Source organism: Heptranchias perlo, unplaced genomic scaffold (assembly GCF_035084215.1).
Source record: "Heptranchias perlo isolate sHepPer1 unplaced genomic scaffold, sHepPer1.hap1 HAP1_SCAFFOLD_56, whole genome shotgun sequence".
In the NCBI taxonomy this organism is placed as follows: Eukaryota; Metazoa; Chordata; class Chondrichthyes; order Hexanchiformes; family Hexanchidae; genus Heptranchias; species Heptranchias perlo.
The window spans coordinates 6,086,940-6,102,502 of NW_027139581.1; the positions used below are offsets into that span (position 1 = coordinate 6,086,940).

The 15,563-nt window shown below is 45.1% G+C and overlaps 3 non-coding genes across 3 annotated transcripts; 1 reads left to right on the plus strand and 2 right to left on the minus strand.

The window, feature by feature from the left end:
• The first annotated feature begins 1,379 nt into the window (after positions 1 to 1,379).
• On the plus strand, positions 1,380 to 1,451 carry trnat-cgu (transfer RNA threonine (anticodon CGU)). Its single transcript has one exon. It is a non-coding gene; the product is annotated as a tRNA-Thr (tRNA).
• Positions 1,452 to 8,504: 7,053 nt separating this feature from the next.
• Positions 8,505 to 8,586, minus strand: trnas-aga (transfer RNA serine (anticodon AGA)). The gene has a single exon. It is a non-coding gene; the product is annotated as a tRNA-Ser (tRNA).
• Positions 8,587 to 9,243: 657 nt separating this feature from the next.
• trnai-uau (transfer RNA isoleucine (anticodon UAU)) lies at positions 9,244 to 9,327 on the minus strand. Its single transcript has one exon. It is a non-coding gene; the product is annotated as a tRNA-Ile (tRNA).
• Between the last annotated feature and the right edge of the window lie 6,236 nt (positions 9,328 to 15,563).

Below are 15,563 nucleotides of genomic sequence, written 5' to 3' on the forward strand. Positions count from 1 at the left end.
CGCGGGGAGACCCCAGTGGATTTTCAGTCGATCGCCGAAACCACTCGGTCACGACGACTTGATTTCAGTTAAATGCTGTTCACTTAAAATTGCAACGATCCTTCCGTGCGGTAACATTTCTATCATGCAAATGAAGAAGAGTGACAATGAGCAGGATCAAAATGTAACCGAAGTAACAGCTGCGAGGAGTGGGGTTCGGAAACACGCGGGGATAAATCCACTGGATCTTAAATCCAAAGCCTGAACCACTCGGTCATCCTGGTCCTTCCAGCACGACCGCTCGTCTTTAGCTTTTTACATCCCTGTCGAAGCTTTCAGAGTCCGTTCCGTTTACTCTCATTTTCTATTTTCCCTCTTTATCAATTTCTTGGTCCTCCTTTGTTGAATTCTAAAATGCTCCCAATCCTCAGGTTTACTGCTTTTTCTGGCAAATTTATTTGCATCTTCCTTTGATTTAATACTATCTTTAATTTGTCTTGTTAGCCACGGTTGGACCACTTTTCCTGTTGGGTTTTTGTGCCTTAAGGAATATATATTTGTTGCAGTCTATCGCTGTCCTCCTCACTGTTCACTACACTTCCAAGTTTTGTGTCATCTGCAATTTTTAACATTTTGCCCTGTACACCCAAGTCCATGTCATTCATACCGACCTAAAGGGCAACACCACTGTACACCTCCCTCCGTCCGAAAAACTTTCACTTGCAATTGATCTCCAATATTTGATGTTAAAAATACACTGAAAGTCGAACTCGGACCATCCCACTTTGCACAATTTAATTTCACTGATATTCCAGCGATTTTAAAACCTGCTCTCTGCCTCACTCTTCACCTCGATTTCAGAACACGAATAATGTGCAAGTTAAGAATACGCAGAATCGAGCTGTGAGCAGACCCGGGCTAATTCAGCCGCTCGAAACAGAGAGGGAGAGAGAGAGAGAGAGAAACAAACAGAAAGAAATGTATTTCCAATATTTGATGTGGAAAATACATTGAAAGACTAACTCGGATCATCCCAGTATCCCAGTTTGGACAAATTAATTTCACTGATATTCCAACGATTTTAAACTCTGTTGAGGTCTCGCTCTCCGCCCCCCCCCTGCTCCGCCCCGCTCCCTTGTCTCCATCTGTGTCTATCTCTCCATCTATCCATCTCTCTCCCTCTATCTGTCTCTCTCTCTCTCTTTCTGTCTGTCTCTTTCTATCTCTCTGTGACTCTTTCCACAATAGCCCGTTCAATAAACTGTCATGAAATTATTCGTTCAGGCGGAACAGTCGAAATCCATTGTTCCTCAATCAGTCGATTGTCGCAATCAGTTGCAGAAACCTGTTGATCTGACTTCACCCGCTGAAGAACATTATCATCCGCGTTTTGCTCATGGGGTGCGGTGGCCAAGTGGAAAGGCGTCGGTCTCGTAAACCGAAAAGCGCGGGTTCGATCCCCGTCCGTACCTGCTTCAGGATTCAATTTTTAATGAAATGACCAATTTGATGACAGTTTGTTTAACTTTCCACGGGCCACTGTTGAAAGAAGATTCACCTTTCACATTTCCATCTCTCTGTTAATTAAGATTCAGAATAAAGTGATGTGGGGTGCGAGGAAAAGAGTGATAAAGAGAGACACTCAGAAAGAGAGAGAGACACTGGGACAGAAAGAGACTCTCTCGGTCTGTCTGAGTCTGTATCAGTCTTTCTCCCTCCATCTGTCCATTACCCGCAGATTTGAGAATCACAGGGTCAAAGAAGGAAACAGATTGGAACACATTGAGCCTGTGTCCTGTTTCAAAACCGACTCCCAGGAAAACGGCTCCAGGAATCGTTAAATGGTCAAAGGTTTTCCGGCGACTTTGACCTCTTCCCTGAAATGGGGAGACACGGGGACGTGGGGCAATTAAAGGTCTTCGGAAAAATCAGTTCCAATTGAATATTCTCCATCGTGGTGAGATATCCCCCCTCAGCCAGGGATTTAGTTCCCCGACGGGGAGGAAGCATTTTTAAGACGCCAACTACAAATTTTACTTCTTTGCCTCGCTTCTTCTTCAAAAACGACAGAGAAAAATAGAACAGAAAAAGAATGAAACAGGTGATTGTCACTTTCAGAATATTATGGAGCGGAGACTGTTTGGGGACTGAATTCTTGGGGCCCGTCTGTTGCAGAGCACAAATGTGTTCCGATCTGTTTCCTTCTTTGACCCTGTGATTCTCAGATCTGCGGGTATCAGAGAGAGAGGGAGGGGAGAGACAAAGAGACAGAGAGAGAGCGACAGAGACAGAGACAGAGAGAGACACACACAAAGACAGATTGTGAGACACACATTGAAACATAGAGGGAGAGAGAGAAAAACAGAGAGAGAGACAGAGAGAGACGGAGACAGAGAGAGAAACACACACAAAGCCTGATCGTGAGACACACATTGAAACACAGAGGGAGAGAGAGAGAGAGAGATTTAACGATTATGCCTCTTTGTGTAATGTGCCTGAGTGTATGTGTACATATAAATGCCGGTGTGTGTAATGTGCCTGTGTGTATGTTTATTGCTGATGTTCCTTTGAGAGTGAGGTGCGAGCTTGAGGAAGATTCCCACTCTCCCTTTGTGCGCAAAGCTTTCCAATAAACTTGAACTTTCGTCTGGTTTTGCTCCAAAAATTCGAGTCTAAAAATGTTTATATTTGTATGTATGCCTGCGTGTGTAATGTGTCTAAATGTGTGTGTGTGTGTGTGTCTCACTTTTTCTAAGCTTTTCTGAGTGGTTCTCTCTTTCTCTGTCTTTCTCTCTCTGTCACTCCCTCCCGCTCTCCCCACATCACGTTATTCTGGACCTTGACGAACAGAGAGATGGAAATGTGAAAGGTCAGTCTTCTTTCAACAGTGGCCCGTGGAAACCAGGGTTCAATTTCCCGACCGGGAGATTACATTTTTATTGCCTTTAAAAGCTTCACTTTCATTCCTCTTGCAATATATCTCCAAGTGGAGGTTTACCAGAAAGATCCCACATACAACAATGAAATGGATGGCCAGTCAATCTGCGTTTTGGTTTTGTTAGTTGAGGAAGGAAGGATAATTTCCTTCATAATGGATTCTAGCATTTTCATTTTAGACACACACATGCACAGCCATGTACACACGCAGACACTGATACATAGACAGATACTAACACACACACACACACACACACACACACAGGTACACTCACTGACAGACAGAAACACGTGTAGATTGAACCGCAGAGATGAAAGGTCATCAAATAAATGGTTAGAATAGATTCACTGAAATTTGAAGCATGTTTAACGCCATCTGTTGTGAGTGTCCTTTACTGACCCACACCAGTTCTTCGTTAGTGTACTGGTGAGTATCACCGCTTATCACGCAAGTGACCGGGGGTTCAATTTTCCAACGGGGAGGTTGCACTTTCGCTGCCTTTAAAAGTTTCACGTTCATTTCTCTTGCAATTTATCTCTAATATTTGATGCGGAAAATACACTGAAAGGCTATCACGGACCACGAGGCACCGGACACAACAAAGGCAAACCAAGCCCAGTCGACAATGCAAAGTCCTCCTCACAAACATCTTGGGACTTGTAACAAAATTGGGAGAGCTGTCCCAAGCAATAGCCTGACACAGCCATACTCACAGAATCATACCTTTCGGCCAACGTCCCAGACTCTTCCATCACCATCCCTGGGAATGTCCACTCCCACCGACAGGACAGACCCACCAGAGGTGGCGGTATAGTGATATGCAGTCAGGAGGGAGTCCTCAGCATTGACTCCGGAACCCATGAAATCTCATGGCATCAGGTCAAACATGGGCAAGGAAACCTCCTGCTGATTACCACCTACCGCCCTCCTTCAGCTGATGAATCAGTCCTCCTCCATGTTGAGCAGCACTTAGAGGAATCACTGACGGGAGCAGGGGCACTCTGGGTGGGGAACATCCATGTCCATCACCAAGAGTGGCTCGGTAGCACCACTAAGTTAAAAGAATTGTAATGAACTAAATGGTTGAAATAGAGTCACTGAAAATTGGAGCTCATCTAACGCCATCCGTGGTGATTGTCCTTGACCGACTCACGGCAGTTCCTCGTTAGTCTCGTCTGTCCAGCGGGAGACCAGGGAGGCCCAACTTTAACTCCTTTGAAAAGACAGAGAAACACTCTGAATTGCGTTGTAAAAGTGAGACACACACAAGCAGACACCCACACACTCGTGCAGATTGAAACGGAGAGATGAAAGGTTTGAAAAGAAAGCTCTGAACCGTAGTCGGCAGGATTCGAACATACGCGGGGAGAATCCAATGGATTTCGGGACGACAACTTGACCTGTTCTAAATGCTGTTCACATTAAAATTACAAAGATCCATCGGTCTGGAACAGACGAGCATTAAGAATCAGGATGCCTGTGTGTCTCACTTTTTCGAAGTTTTTCTGAGTGAGTCTCCGTTCCTCTGCGTTTCTTCGCTCTGTCACTCTCTCCCGCGCTCCCCACATCACTTTATTCTGGACCTTGATGAACAAAGATATGGAAATGTGAAAGGTAAGTCTTCTTTCAACAGTGCCCCGTGGAAAGTTAAGCAAATTGTCATCAAATAAATGGTGAAAATAGATTCACTGAAACCTGAAGCGTGTATGACGCCATCTGTGGTGAGTGTCCTGAATTAGCCCACGGCAGTTCCTCGTTAGTATAGTGGTGAATATCCCCGCCTGTTATGCAAGAGACCGGGGCTTAATTCCCCGACGAAATATATCAAATCTTATTGCATTTAAAAGCTTCACTTTCATTTCTCTTGCAATTTATCTTCAACATTGGATGCGTGAAAAAACACTGATAAACTAACTCGGACTATCACACTTTCCACAATATAATTTCACTGACATTCCAGCGATGTTAAACCTTCCTCTCTGCGTCACCTTGATGACAGAACCACAATAATGAGCAAGAAATGAAAGAAACAGTCGCGTTCTTTTATTTTATTCGTTCATGGGATGTGGGCGTCGCTGGAGAGACCAGCATTTATTGCCCTCCCTAATTGCCCTTGAGAAGGTGGTGGTGAGCCGCCTTCTTGAACCGCTGCAGTCCGTGTGGTGAAGGTTCTCCCACAGTGCTGTTAGGAAGGGAGTTCCAGGATTTTGACCCAGCTACGATGAAGGAACGGCGATATATTTCCAAGTCGGGATGGTGTGTGACTTGGAGGGGAACGTGCAGGTGGTGTTGTTCCCATGCGCCTGCTGCCCTTGTCCTTCTGGGTGGTAGAGGTCGCGGGTTTGAGAGGTGCTGTCGAAGATGCCTTGGCGAGTTGCTGCAGTGCATCCTGTAGATGGTACACACTGCAGCCACTGTGCGCCGGTGGTGGAGGGAGTGAATGTTTAGGGTGGTGGATGGACCTGAGGAACTTCTGCAGCAGTGTCCTGGGGCTGAGATGATTGGCCTTTGGCAACCACTAACCATCTTCCTTTGTGCTCGGTATGTCTTCAGCCACTGGAGAGTTTTCACCCTGATTCCCATTGACTTCAATTTTACGAGGGCTCCTTGGTGCTACACTCGGTCAAATGCTGACTTGATGTCAAGGGCAGTCACTCTCACCCCACCTCTGGAATTCAGCTCTTTTGTCCATGTTTGGACAAAGCCTGTAATGAGGTCTGGAGCCGAGTGGTCCTGGCGTAACCCAAACTGAGCATTGGTGAGCAGGTGCCGCTTGATTGCACTGTCGACGACACCTTCCATCACTTTGTTGATGTTTGAGAGTAGACAGATTGGGCGGTAATTGGCCGGATTGGTTGTGTCCTGCTTTTTATGGACAGGACAGACCTGGGCAATTTTCCACATTGTCGGGTAGATGCCAGTGTTGTACCTGGACTGGAACAGTTTGGCTGGAGGCGCCGCTAGTTCTGGAGCACAAGTCTTCAGCACTGGAGCCGGGATGTTGTCGGGGCCCGTAGCTTTTGTTGTATCCACTGCACTCAGCTGTGAGACACACACGCACAGACACATTACACACACGCAGCCATGTACAAACAGACACTGATACACAGATAGATAACCACACGTACAGTTACACACACTGACAGACAGACACACACGTGTAGGTTGAAACGCAAATATGGAAGGTTTGAAAAGAAAGCTGTGAACCGTTGTCGGCAGGATTCGAAGCTGCGGGGAGGCCCCAATAGATTTCTGGTCCATTGCCTTCAGCACAACGACTTAACCACAACTAAAACCTGCTCACTTAAAATGGCAACGACCCATCGCTCTGCAACACACGGGCACCAAGGTTCACTAGGCCTGTGTGTGTAATGTGTATGTTTGTCTCACTTTTTCTAAGCTTTTCTGAGTGGGACTCCGTTTCTCTGCCTTTCTCGCTCTTTGTCACTCTCTCCCGCGCTCTCCACATCACTTTATTCCGGACCTTGACAAACAAAGAAATGGAAATGTGAAAGGTAAGTTTTCTTTCAACAGTGGCCCGTGGAAAGTTTGTGTGCAACGGGCCTGAGGGTCACTTCCACGCTTTTCTGAGTGTCTCACAGTCTTTCTTTCTCCCTGTCATTTTGTCCCCAGCTCCCCACATCATTTTACTCTGCACCTTGATTAACAAAGTGATGGAATTGTGAAATGTAAGACCTCTTTCAACAGAGACCCGTGGAAAGTTAAACAAACTATCATCGAATAAATAGTTTAAAAAGATTCACTGGAACATAAAGCATGTTTAAGACCACCTGTGGGGAGAGGACATTCAATTAGTGCATCAGTTCTCCGTTAGTGGGAGCACGCGGGAGACCAAGGTTCAGTTGTGCCATGAAAAGTTTCATTTTTATTTTTCTATCCATTTATCTACAATATTGGATGCAGAAAATCTACTGAGAAAAGTTTCCCACCTTCCCGAAATTAATTGCACTGATATTCCAGCGAATCTCAGATCTCTCTTCTCTGCTCCACTCTGGCCTTTGCTTCTGAAGATTGTGGGTTCAAGCCCCACCCCCCCCCCCCCCTCACCAGAGAGCTGAGCAGAGCAGAGGTTCCCAAAGCGGAAACCGGACAAGGTCATCAAGGGGTCTGAGAAGAGGGAGGCCGGTGAAACTCACAAAACAGGAGATGCCTGCAATACCAATCGTCTCCAGTGGTGGCGGTGCAGCTCTCCCCTCAACTCTCTCAGGTTGATTCAATCACAATTGCCCACAACAAGAATTTGCATTGATCCAGAGACTTTAACGCAACAAAACGCCCCAAGGTGCTTCACAGCAGCGTAATTGGATAAAACATTGACGCAGAGCCGAAAGACTGGTCTAGTTATCAGCCGTCGCTCAGTGGGCGGCACTCACGGGAGCCAGCACACAATCTGTTGAAAGAAGGCATGTCTTTCTCATATTCCATCTCTTTGTTCGTCAAAGTCCAGAATGAAAAGATGTGGGGGGCGGGGGAAAAAGTGACAGAGAGACACTCTGAAAAGCGTTGAAGAAGTGAGACACACGCACAGAGACACAGACAAATACTCACACACACAGGTACACACACTGACAGACAGACACACACGTGTTGGTTGAAACGCAGACGTGCAAGGTTTGAAAAGAAAGTTCTGAACCATAGTCGGCAAGACTCGAACCTGCCCGGGGAGACCCCAGTGAATTTTTTATCCATCGCTCGAAACAACCCCCGCCACGACTGCTTGAGTTCAGCTCAATGCTGCCCACTTAAAATTGCAACGATCCATCGCTCTGCAACAGACGGGCACAAAGAACGACCATGCCTCTGTGTGTAATGTGTGTGTGTCTCACTTTTTCTAAGCTTTTCAGTGAGAGTGTCCGTTTCTCTGTCTTTTTCACAATAGTTCAACATTCAGTTTGCCTTCTGGATTACCTGCTGCACCTGTGTGTTGACTTTTTGTGTTTCGTGTACGAGGACACCCAGATCCCTCTGCACCGTAGCATTTTGTTGTATTTCTCTATTCAAACAATATTTTGTTTTTTATTTTTCCTCCCAAAGTGGATGAATTCACATTTTCCCACATAATATTCCATCTGCCAAATTTTTGCCCATTCGCTTAACCTGTCAATATCCCTTTGCAGATTCTTTGTGTCACCCTCGCAACTTGTTTTTCCACTTATTTTCGTATCATCAGCAAATTTGGCCACAATACACTCTGAAATATATTGTAAATAGTTGACGCCCCAGCTCTGATCCCTGTGGGACCCCACTAGTTATAGATTGCCATTTTGAAAATGACCCTTTTATCCCGACTCTTTGTTTTCTGTTCGCCAATCCTCAATCCATGAGCTCTTATCTTGTGCTTGTTATTCTCTGCGAGGTTAAGGCCAGAAGCAGTGGCTGCAGCGTGACAGGAAGCGGCAGAAGGCACGGGTGGGTGCAAGTGTGGAGAATAACAAGCAGCAGGGATATCACCTTTTATGTGGCATCTCATCGAATGCCTTTTGTAAATCCAAATATACTGCATCCATTGGTTCCCCTTCATCCACCCTGCTCGTATTGGTTGAAACGCAGAGATAAAAATCTAAACCGTAGTCGGCAGGATTCGAACCTGCGCGCGAAAACCCCAGTGGATTTCTAGTCCATCGCTTTAACCACTCGGCCACGACTACTTTTTTAAAATCCAATGCTGCTCACTTAAAATCGCAATAATCCAGCGCTCTGCTGCACAGAGCCACAGAACTGGTATCGGGATCAACCGTCGCTCAGGGCGTCGGATGTTCATGCCAGTCACTCGTTTGCATGGTGGTGGGTATCCCTGCCTATTACACGGTCGACCTGGCTTCAAATACACCTGGACGATGAACTTATCCGACCTTTAAAGTTTTCATTTATCTCCAACATTGGACGTGTGAAAAAACACATATAAAATAACTCAGTCAATCCCACTTTCCACAGAATAATTTCACTGATACTTCAGCGATTTTAAATCTCACTCCCCGCGTCACCTCGATGTCAGAACCACAATAATGAGCAAGAAATGAAAGGCAGAGTCGCGTTGTGAACAGACCCGGGCTAATTCAGCATCCCGACGGGGTGATGGAGGCAGATTCAATCATGACTTTCAAAACGGAACAGGATAAGTACTTAAAAGGAAAAAAATTGCAGCGCTACGGGGATAGGGACTCGCTGGATTGGTCTTGCAAAGAGCCGGCACGGACTCGATGGGCGGAAATACCTCCTTCCGTGGTGTGAACTTTCTGTGATTCTGTGATGCAAATGGAAAAGGAGAGTCAATGAGCTGTATCAAAATTCAACAGAGCAATACATACCAGGAGTGGGGTTCGAACCCACGCGGGTATAAACCCATTGGATCTATAAGTCCAACGCCTTAACCACTCGGCCATCCTGGTCAATTCGTAGTGTTGGTCTATGTGTAATGTACCTGACTGTCACTTTTCTACGCTTTTCTTTGTCATTCAAAAAATGGTAGGAACAGATTCACTGAAATTTGAAGCGTGTCTCACGACATTTGTGGGGAGTGTCCATAACCCGCTCACGCCAGTTCCTCGTTAGTGCAGTGCTGAGTATCCCCGTCTGTCAAGCGGTTGATCCAGGTTAAATTCTCCTGTGTCGAGGTTCCAGTGCTGCTGCCTTTAAAAGCTTCACTTTCATTGATCTTGCAATTTATCTCCACTATTTGATGTGGAAAATACACTGAATGTCGAACTCGGACCATCCCACTTTCCACAATTTAATTTCACTGATATTGCAGCGATTTTAAAACCTGCTCTCTGCCTCACCCTTCACCTCGTTGAACCCCAATAATTTGCAAGCAATGAATACGTCGAATCGAGCTGTGAGAAGACCCGGGCTAATCCAGCAACCCGAAACAGAGAGATAGAGAGAGAAATAGAAAGAAAGGGAAACAGAGAGCGAGACACAGGAAGAGAGACGGAGCCTGAGAGAGGCCCTGATCAGGGCGCAGAGGAGGTTAATCAGAAAGATCCCGCATACAACAGTGAAATGAATGGCCAGTTAATTTGCATTTTGGTGGTGTGAGTTGAAGGAGGAAGTTAAGCAAATTTTCATCAAATAAATGTTTAAAATAGATTCACTGAAATTTGAAGGCTGTCGAATGCCATCTATGGTGCGTGTCCATCACCAGACGACACCAGCTCCTCGTTCGTATCGTGGTGAGCATCCTTGCCTGTTATTCGTTGGACCCGCGGTTCAATTTCCCGACCGGTAGTGGAAATTTTGCTGCCTTTAAAAGCTTCATTTTCCGTCCTGTGCCAGTTCCTCGTTAGTGTCGTGGTGAGGGACAGAGAGGGAAAGGCATCGGAAAGGGCGGAGAGGAGGTTCACCAGAAAGATCTCACACACAGCAATGAAATGGATGGTCAGTTCATCGGCTTTTTGGTGCTGTTGATTATCGTCCAGGTTTCGAAATTTGCGGACAGCAAGTTCCCACAAACAGCAATGACAGAGTGAAAGGTGCAGAAGGCCGATCGAACAGGCGTGTCAATGAGCAGTATCAAAGTGCAACGCAAATAACAATTATCAGAAGTGGGGTTTGAAACCACGCGGGGAGAAACCCATGGGATGTTGAACCCAATACCTGAAGCACGCGGCCATCCTACTCGCTGAGTTTATACGGTGGTGAGTGTCCCCGAGTGGTTCAGGCGATGGACTAAAAATCTATTGGGATCTCTCCGCGCAGGTTCGGATCCTGCCGACTGGGGATCCCATTATCTGCATTTTAACATGCAGCAAACTTCTTGCAGAATTACTCATTCTTCAGTGAATAAAAAATGCCCGGCTTTCAACACCTCGAGTTTTATGCTCATTGGAATTGATCTGCAAGATTTCGCGAAATCTACGAAAGAAACAGAACAAAAATGTGCTAAATTATCGATAGTCTGTCTCTCTCTGTCTGTTTGAGTCACTCTGTGTGTGTTTGTCCGTGTGTGTGTGGGCTTCACATTTTCTACGTTTTTCTGAATGGGTCTCTGTCTCTTTCTTTCTCTCCCTCACTCTCTCCCGCGTTCCTCACATAATTTTACTCTGGACATGATCCAACAAAGTGATGGAAAAGTGGTCGTTCAGTTTTCTTTCACCAGTGGCCCGTGGAAAGTTAAATAAAATGTCATGAAGCACCAGACCGAGTGGTTAAGGACTTAAGGTCCAATTGGTTTACACCCGGGTGAACCCCACTCCCGGTAGCTCTTTAATTTAATCCCGTTACACTTTCATACTGCTCAGTTCCACTCGTTTTACATCTGCATTATGTAATTGTTATTTTGTCATTGTTGTTTGTGGGATCTTGCTGCGCGCATATTTGAAAACCTGGACGACAATCCTCCCTCAATCAACACCACCAAAAAGCAGATTAACTGGCCATCCTTTTCATTGCTGTTTGTGGGATCTTTGTTGTCAGAACCACAATAACAAGCAACAGTTGAAACTCTTTAATTTAATCCCGTTACACTTTCATACTGCTCAGTTCCACTCGTTTCCCATCTGTATTATGTACCTGTTACTTTGTCATTGCGGTTTGTGGGACTTTGCTTTGCGCATGGCTGGAAACCTGGATGATAATCTTTCCTCAAACAACACCACCAAAAAACAGATTAACTGTTGGTTCTGACAACAAGGTGAAGGGTGAGGCAGAGAGCAGCTTTTAAAATCGCTGGAATATCAGTGAAATTAAATTGTGGAAAGTGGGATGGTCCGAGTTTGTCTTTCAGTGTATTTTTCGCATCCAATATTGCAGATAAATTGCAAGAGAAATGAAAGTGAAACTGTTAAATGCAGCAAAAGTGTAACCTACTCGTCGGGGAATTGAATCCTGGTCTCCAGCGTGGATTTTTCTCTCTGAATACACAGATTCCAATGTTGAAAACGTGACAGAAACATTCTCTCCAACTCGAATTAAATATAAGACACTTGGAAATCTATGAACACACATTGATAGCCTCATGGTCGCACTGGGTCTGGATATGGAATCGCCGGTTCAAATCACTGGAGAATGACAAGAATCCCATCGTTTTCATTCTGTTTGGGAAACAAATCACTTCTTTAAATTTCTAAAATACAGCATCGAGCAACATGAGAACATAAGAACATAAAATAGGAGCAGGAGTAGGCCACTCGGCCCCTCGAACCTGCACCGCCATTCAATAAGATCATGGCTGATCCTCGACCTCAACTCCACTTCCCTCCCGATCCCCATATCCCTTGATTCCCCGAGAGTCGAAAAAAATTATCGATCTCAGTCTTGAATATATTGAATGACTCAGCATCCACAGCCCTCTGCGATAGAGAATTCCAAAGATTCACAACCCTCTGCGTGAAGAAATTCCTCCTCATCTCAGTCTGAAATGGCCGACCCCTCACCCTGAGACTATGCCCCCTAGTTCTCGACTCTCCAGCCAGAGAAATCAGCCTCTCGGCATGTACCCTGTCAAGCACCCTCAGAATCTTATATATTCCAATGAAATCACCTCTCATTCTTCTAAACTCCAGAAAGTATAGTCCCATTCTACTCAACCTCTCTTCATAGGACAAACCTCTCACCCCAGGAATTAATCGAGTGAACCTTCAGACACCGCCTCGAAGGCAAGGATATCCCTCCTTAGATCAGGAGACCAAAACTCTGCGCAGTACTCTAGGTGAGGTCTCACCAATGCCCTGTACAACTGTAGTAAGACTTCCTTACTGTTGTACTCCAACCCCCTTGCAATAAACGCCAACATGCCGTTTGCCTTCCTCATTGCTTGCTGCACCTGTATAATCACTTTTTGTGTTTCTTGTGCGAGGACACCCAATTCTCCCTGAACACCAAATTTTACTAATTTCTCACCATATAAAAATATTCTGCTATTCTATTCTTCATACCGAATTGTAAAACCTCACATTTCCCCACATCATACTCCACCTGGCACCTTCTTACCCATTCACTTAGCCTGTCTATATCCCTTTGCAGACTCTTTGTGTCCTCCTCACAGCTTACTTTCCCACCTATCTTTTATCATCAGCAAACTTGGATACATTACACTCGGTCCGTTCATCTAAGTCATTGATATAGATTGTAAATAGCTGAGGCCCAAGCACCGATCCTTGCGGTACCCCACTCCTTACAGCCTGTCAACCTGAAAATGACCCATTTATCCGTACTCTATTTTCTGTCCGATAACCAATCCACTATCTGTGCTGATGGATTATCCCAACTCCATGAACGCTTACATTGCGCAACAAACTTTAATGTGGCATCTTATCGAATGTCTTTTGAAAATCCAAATATAGGACATCCATTGGTTCCCCGTTATCTATCCTGCTTGTTGCATCCTCAAAAAACTCAAATAAATTTGTCAAACACGATTCCCCTTTCATAAAACCATGTTGACTCTGCCGAATCATATTATGATGTTCTAAGTGCCCTGTTACCACTTCCTTAATAATGGATTCCAGCATTTTCCCAACGGCAGAGGTCAGGCTAATTGATGTGCAGTTCCTTGTTTTCTCTCCCCCTCCCTTCTTGAATAGCGGGATAATATATGCTATCTTCCAATCCACTGGGATCATTCCAGAATCTAGAGAATTTGGGAAGATCATAACCGATGCATCCACCATCTCTGCAGCCACCTCTTTTAGAACCCACGGATGTTGGCCATCGGGTTCAGGGGATTTGTCGGCTTTTAGTCCCATTAGTTTGTCCAGTACTTTTTCTCCAGTGATATTAATTGTATTAAGTTCCTTCCTCTCATTTACCCCCTGGTTCCCCATTATTTTTGTTATGCTTTTTGTGTCTTCCACTGTGAAAAGAGAGAAAAAAAATATTTGTGTAACGTATCTGCCACTTCCTGATTACCGATTTTAATTTCTCCTGTCTCAGCCTGTAAGGGACAACGTTTACTTTTGTTACTCTTATCCTTTTTATATCGAAACATAGAAACAAAGAAAATAGGAGCAGGAGGAGACCATTCGGCCCTTCGAGCCATGCTCCGTCATTCAATATGATCATGGCTGATTCTTTATCTCAATACCATATTCTCCCTCTCTCCCCATACCCCTTGATGCCTTCTGTGTCTAGAAATCCTTCTTAAATATTTTCAGTGACATGGCCTCCACAGCATTCTGGGTAGAGAATTCCATTGGTTCACCACCCTTTGAGTGAAGAAATTTCTCCTCATCTCAGTCCGAAATGCCCTGCTCCGTTTCCGAGCCTGTGACCCCTCGTTCTGGACCCCCCCCCCCGCACCCCCCAGCCAGGGTAAACATCCTCCTTGCATCCAGCCTGTTCAGCCCTGTCAGAGTTTTATACGTTTCAATGAGATCCCCTCTTATTCTTCTAAACTCTGGTGAATACAGGCTTAGTCGACCCAATATCTCCTCATACGACAGTGCTGCTATCCCAAGAATCAATCTGGTGAAACTTCGCTTCACTCCCTCCATGCCAAGTGTATCCTTTCTTAGGTAAGGAGGCCAAAACTGCACACAAAAAGGTGTGGTCTCACCAAGGCCCTGAAAACTGCAGTGAGACATCTTTTCTCCTGTACTCAAATCCACTTGCAATGAAGGCCAACATACCATTTGCCTTCCTAACTGCTTGCTGCACCTGCATGTTTGCTTTCAGTGATTGGTGTACAAGGACACCCAGGTCCTTTTGTACATCAACGTTTCCCAATCTATCACAATTTAAAGAATACTCTGCCTTTCTGTTTTTCCATCCGAAGTGGATAACTTCACATTTATCCACGTTATACTGCATCTGCCATGTATTTGCCCACTCCATCAACTTGTCCAAATCGCCTTGTAGCCTCTTTGAATCTTCCTCATAGCTCACGATCTCACCTAGTTGTGTATCATCAGCAAACTTGGAAATATTACATTTGGTTGCCTCATCCAAATCAGGGGGCCAAAGAACGGATCCCTGCGGTACCCCACTAGTTAACACCTGCAACCCCGAAAAAGACCCATTCATTCCCACTCTTTGTTTCCTGTCTGTTAACCAATTTTCAATCCATGCCAGTATATTAACCCCAATCCCATCTGATTTAAGTTTGCACACGAACTTCTTATGTTGGAGTTTCTCAAAGGCCTTCTGAAAATCATAATACACCACATCCATTGGTTTCCCCCTTATCTATCCTACCAGTTACACCCTCAAAAACCTCCAGTAGGTTTGTCAAACAAGATTTCCCTTTCATAAATCCATGTTGACTTTGTCTAATCCCATTGATATTTTCGAAGTGTCCTGTTATCACATCCTTTACAATAGACTCGAGCATTTTCCCTACTACTGATGTTCGGCTAACCGGTCTGTAGTTCCCTGTTTTCTCTCTCCCTCCTTTTCTAAATAGTGTGGTTACCTTTGCCACCCTCCAATCTGCAGGCATTTCTCCAAAATCTATACAATTTTTGATGATGACAACCAATGCATCCAATATTTCCATAGCGAACTATTTTAATACTCTGGGATGCAGATTATCAGGCACTGGGGATTTGTCGGCTTTCAGTCCCATTAATTTCTCCAGCACTATTCTTTTACAAACACTAATTTCCTTTAACACCTCCTTCTCACTCGACCCTTGGTTCCCGAGCATATCTGGGAAGTTGTTTGTGTCCTCTTCCGTGAAGACAGAACC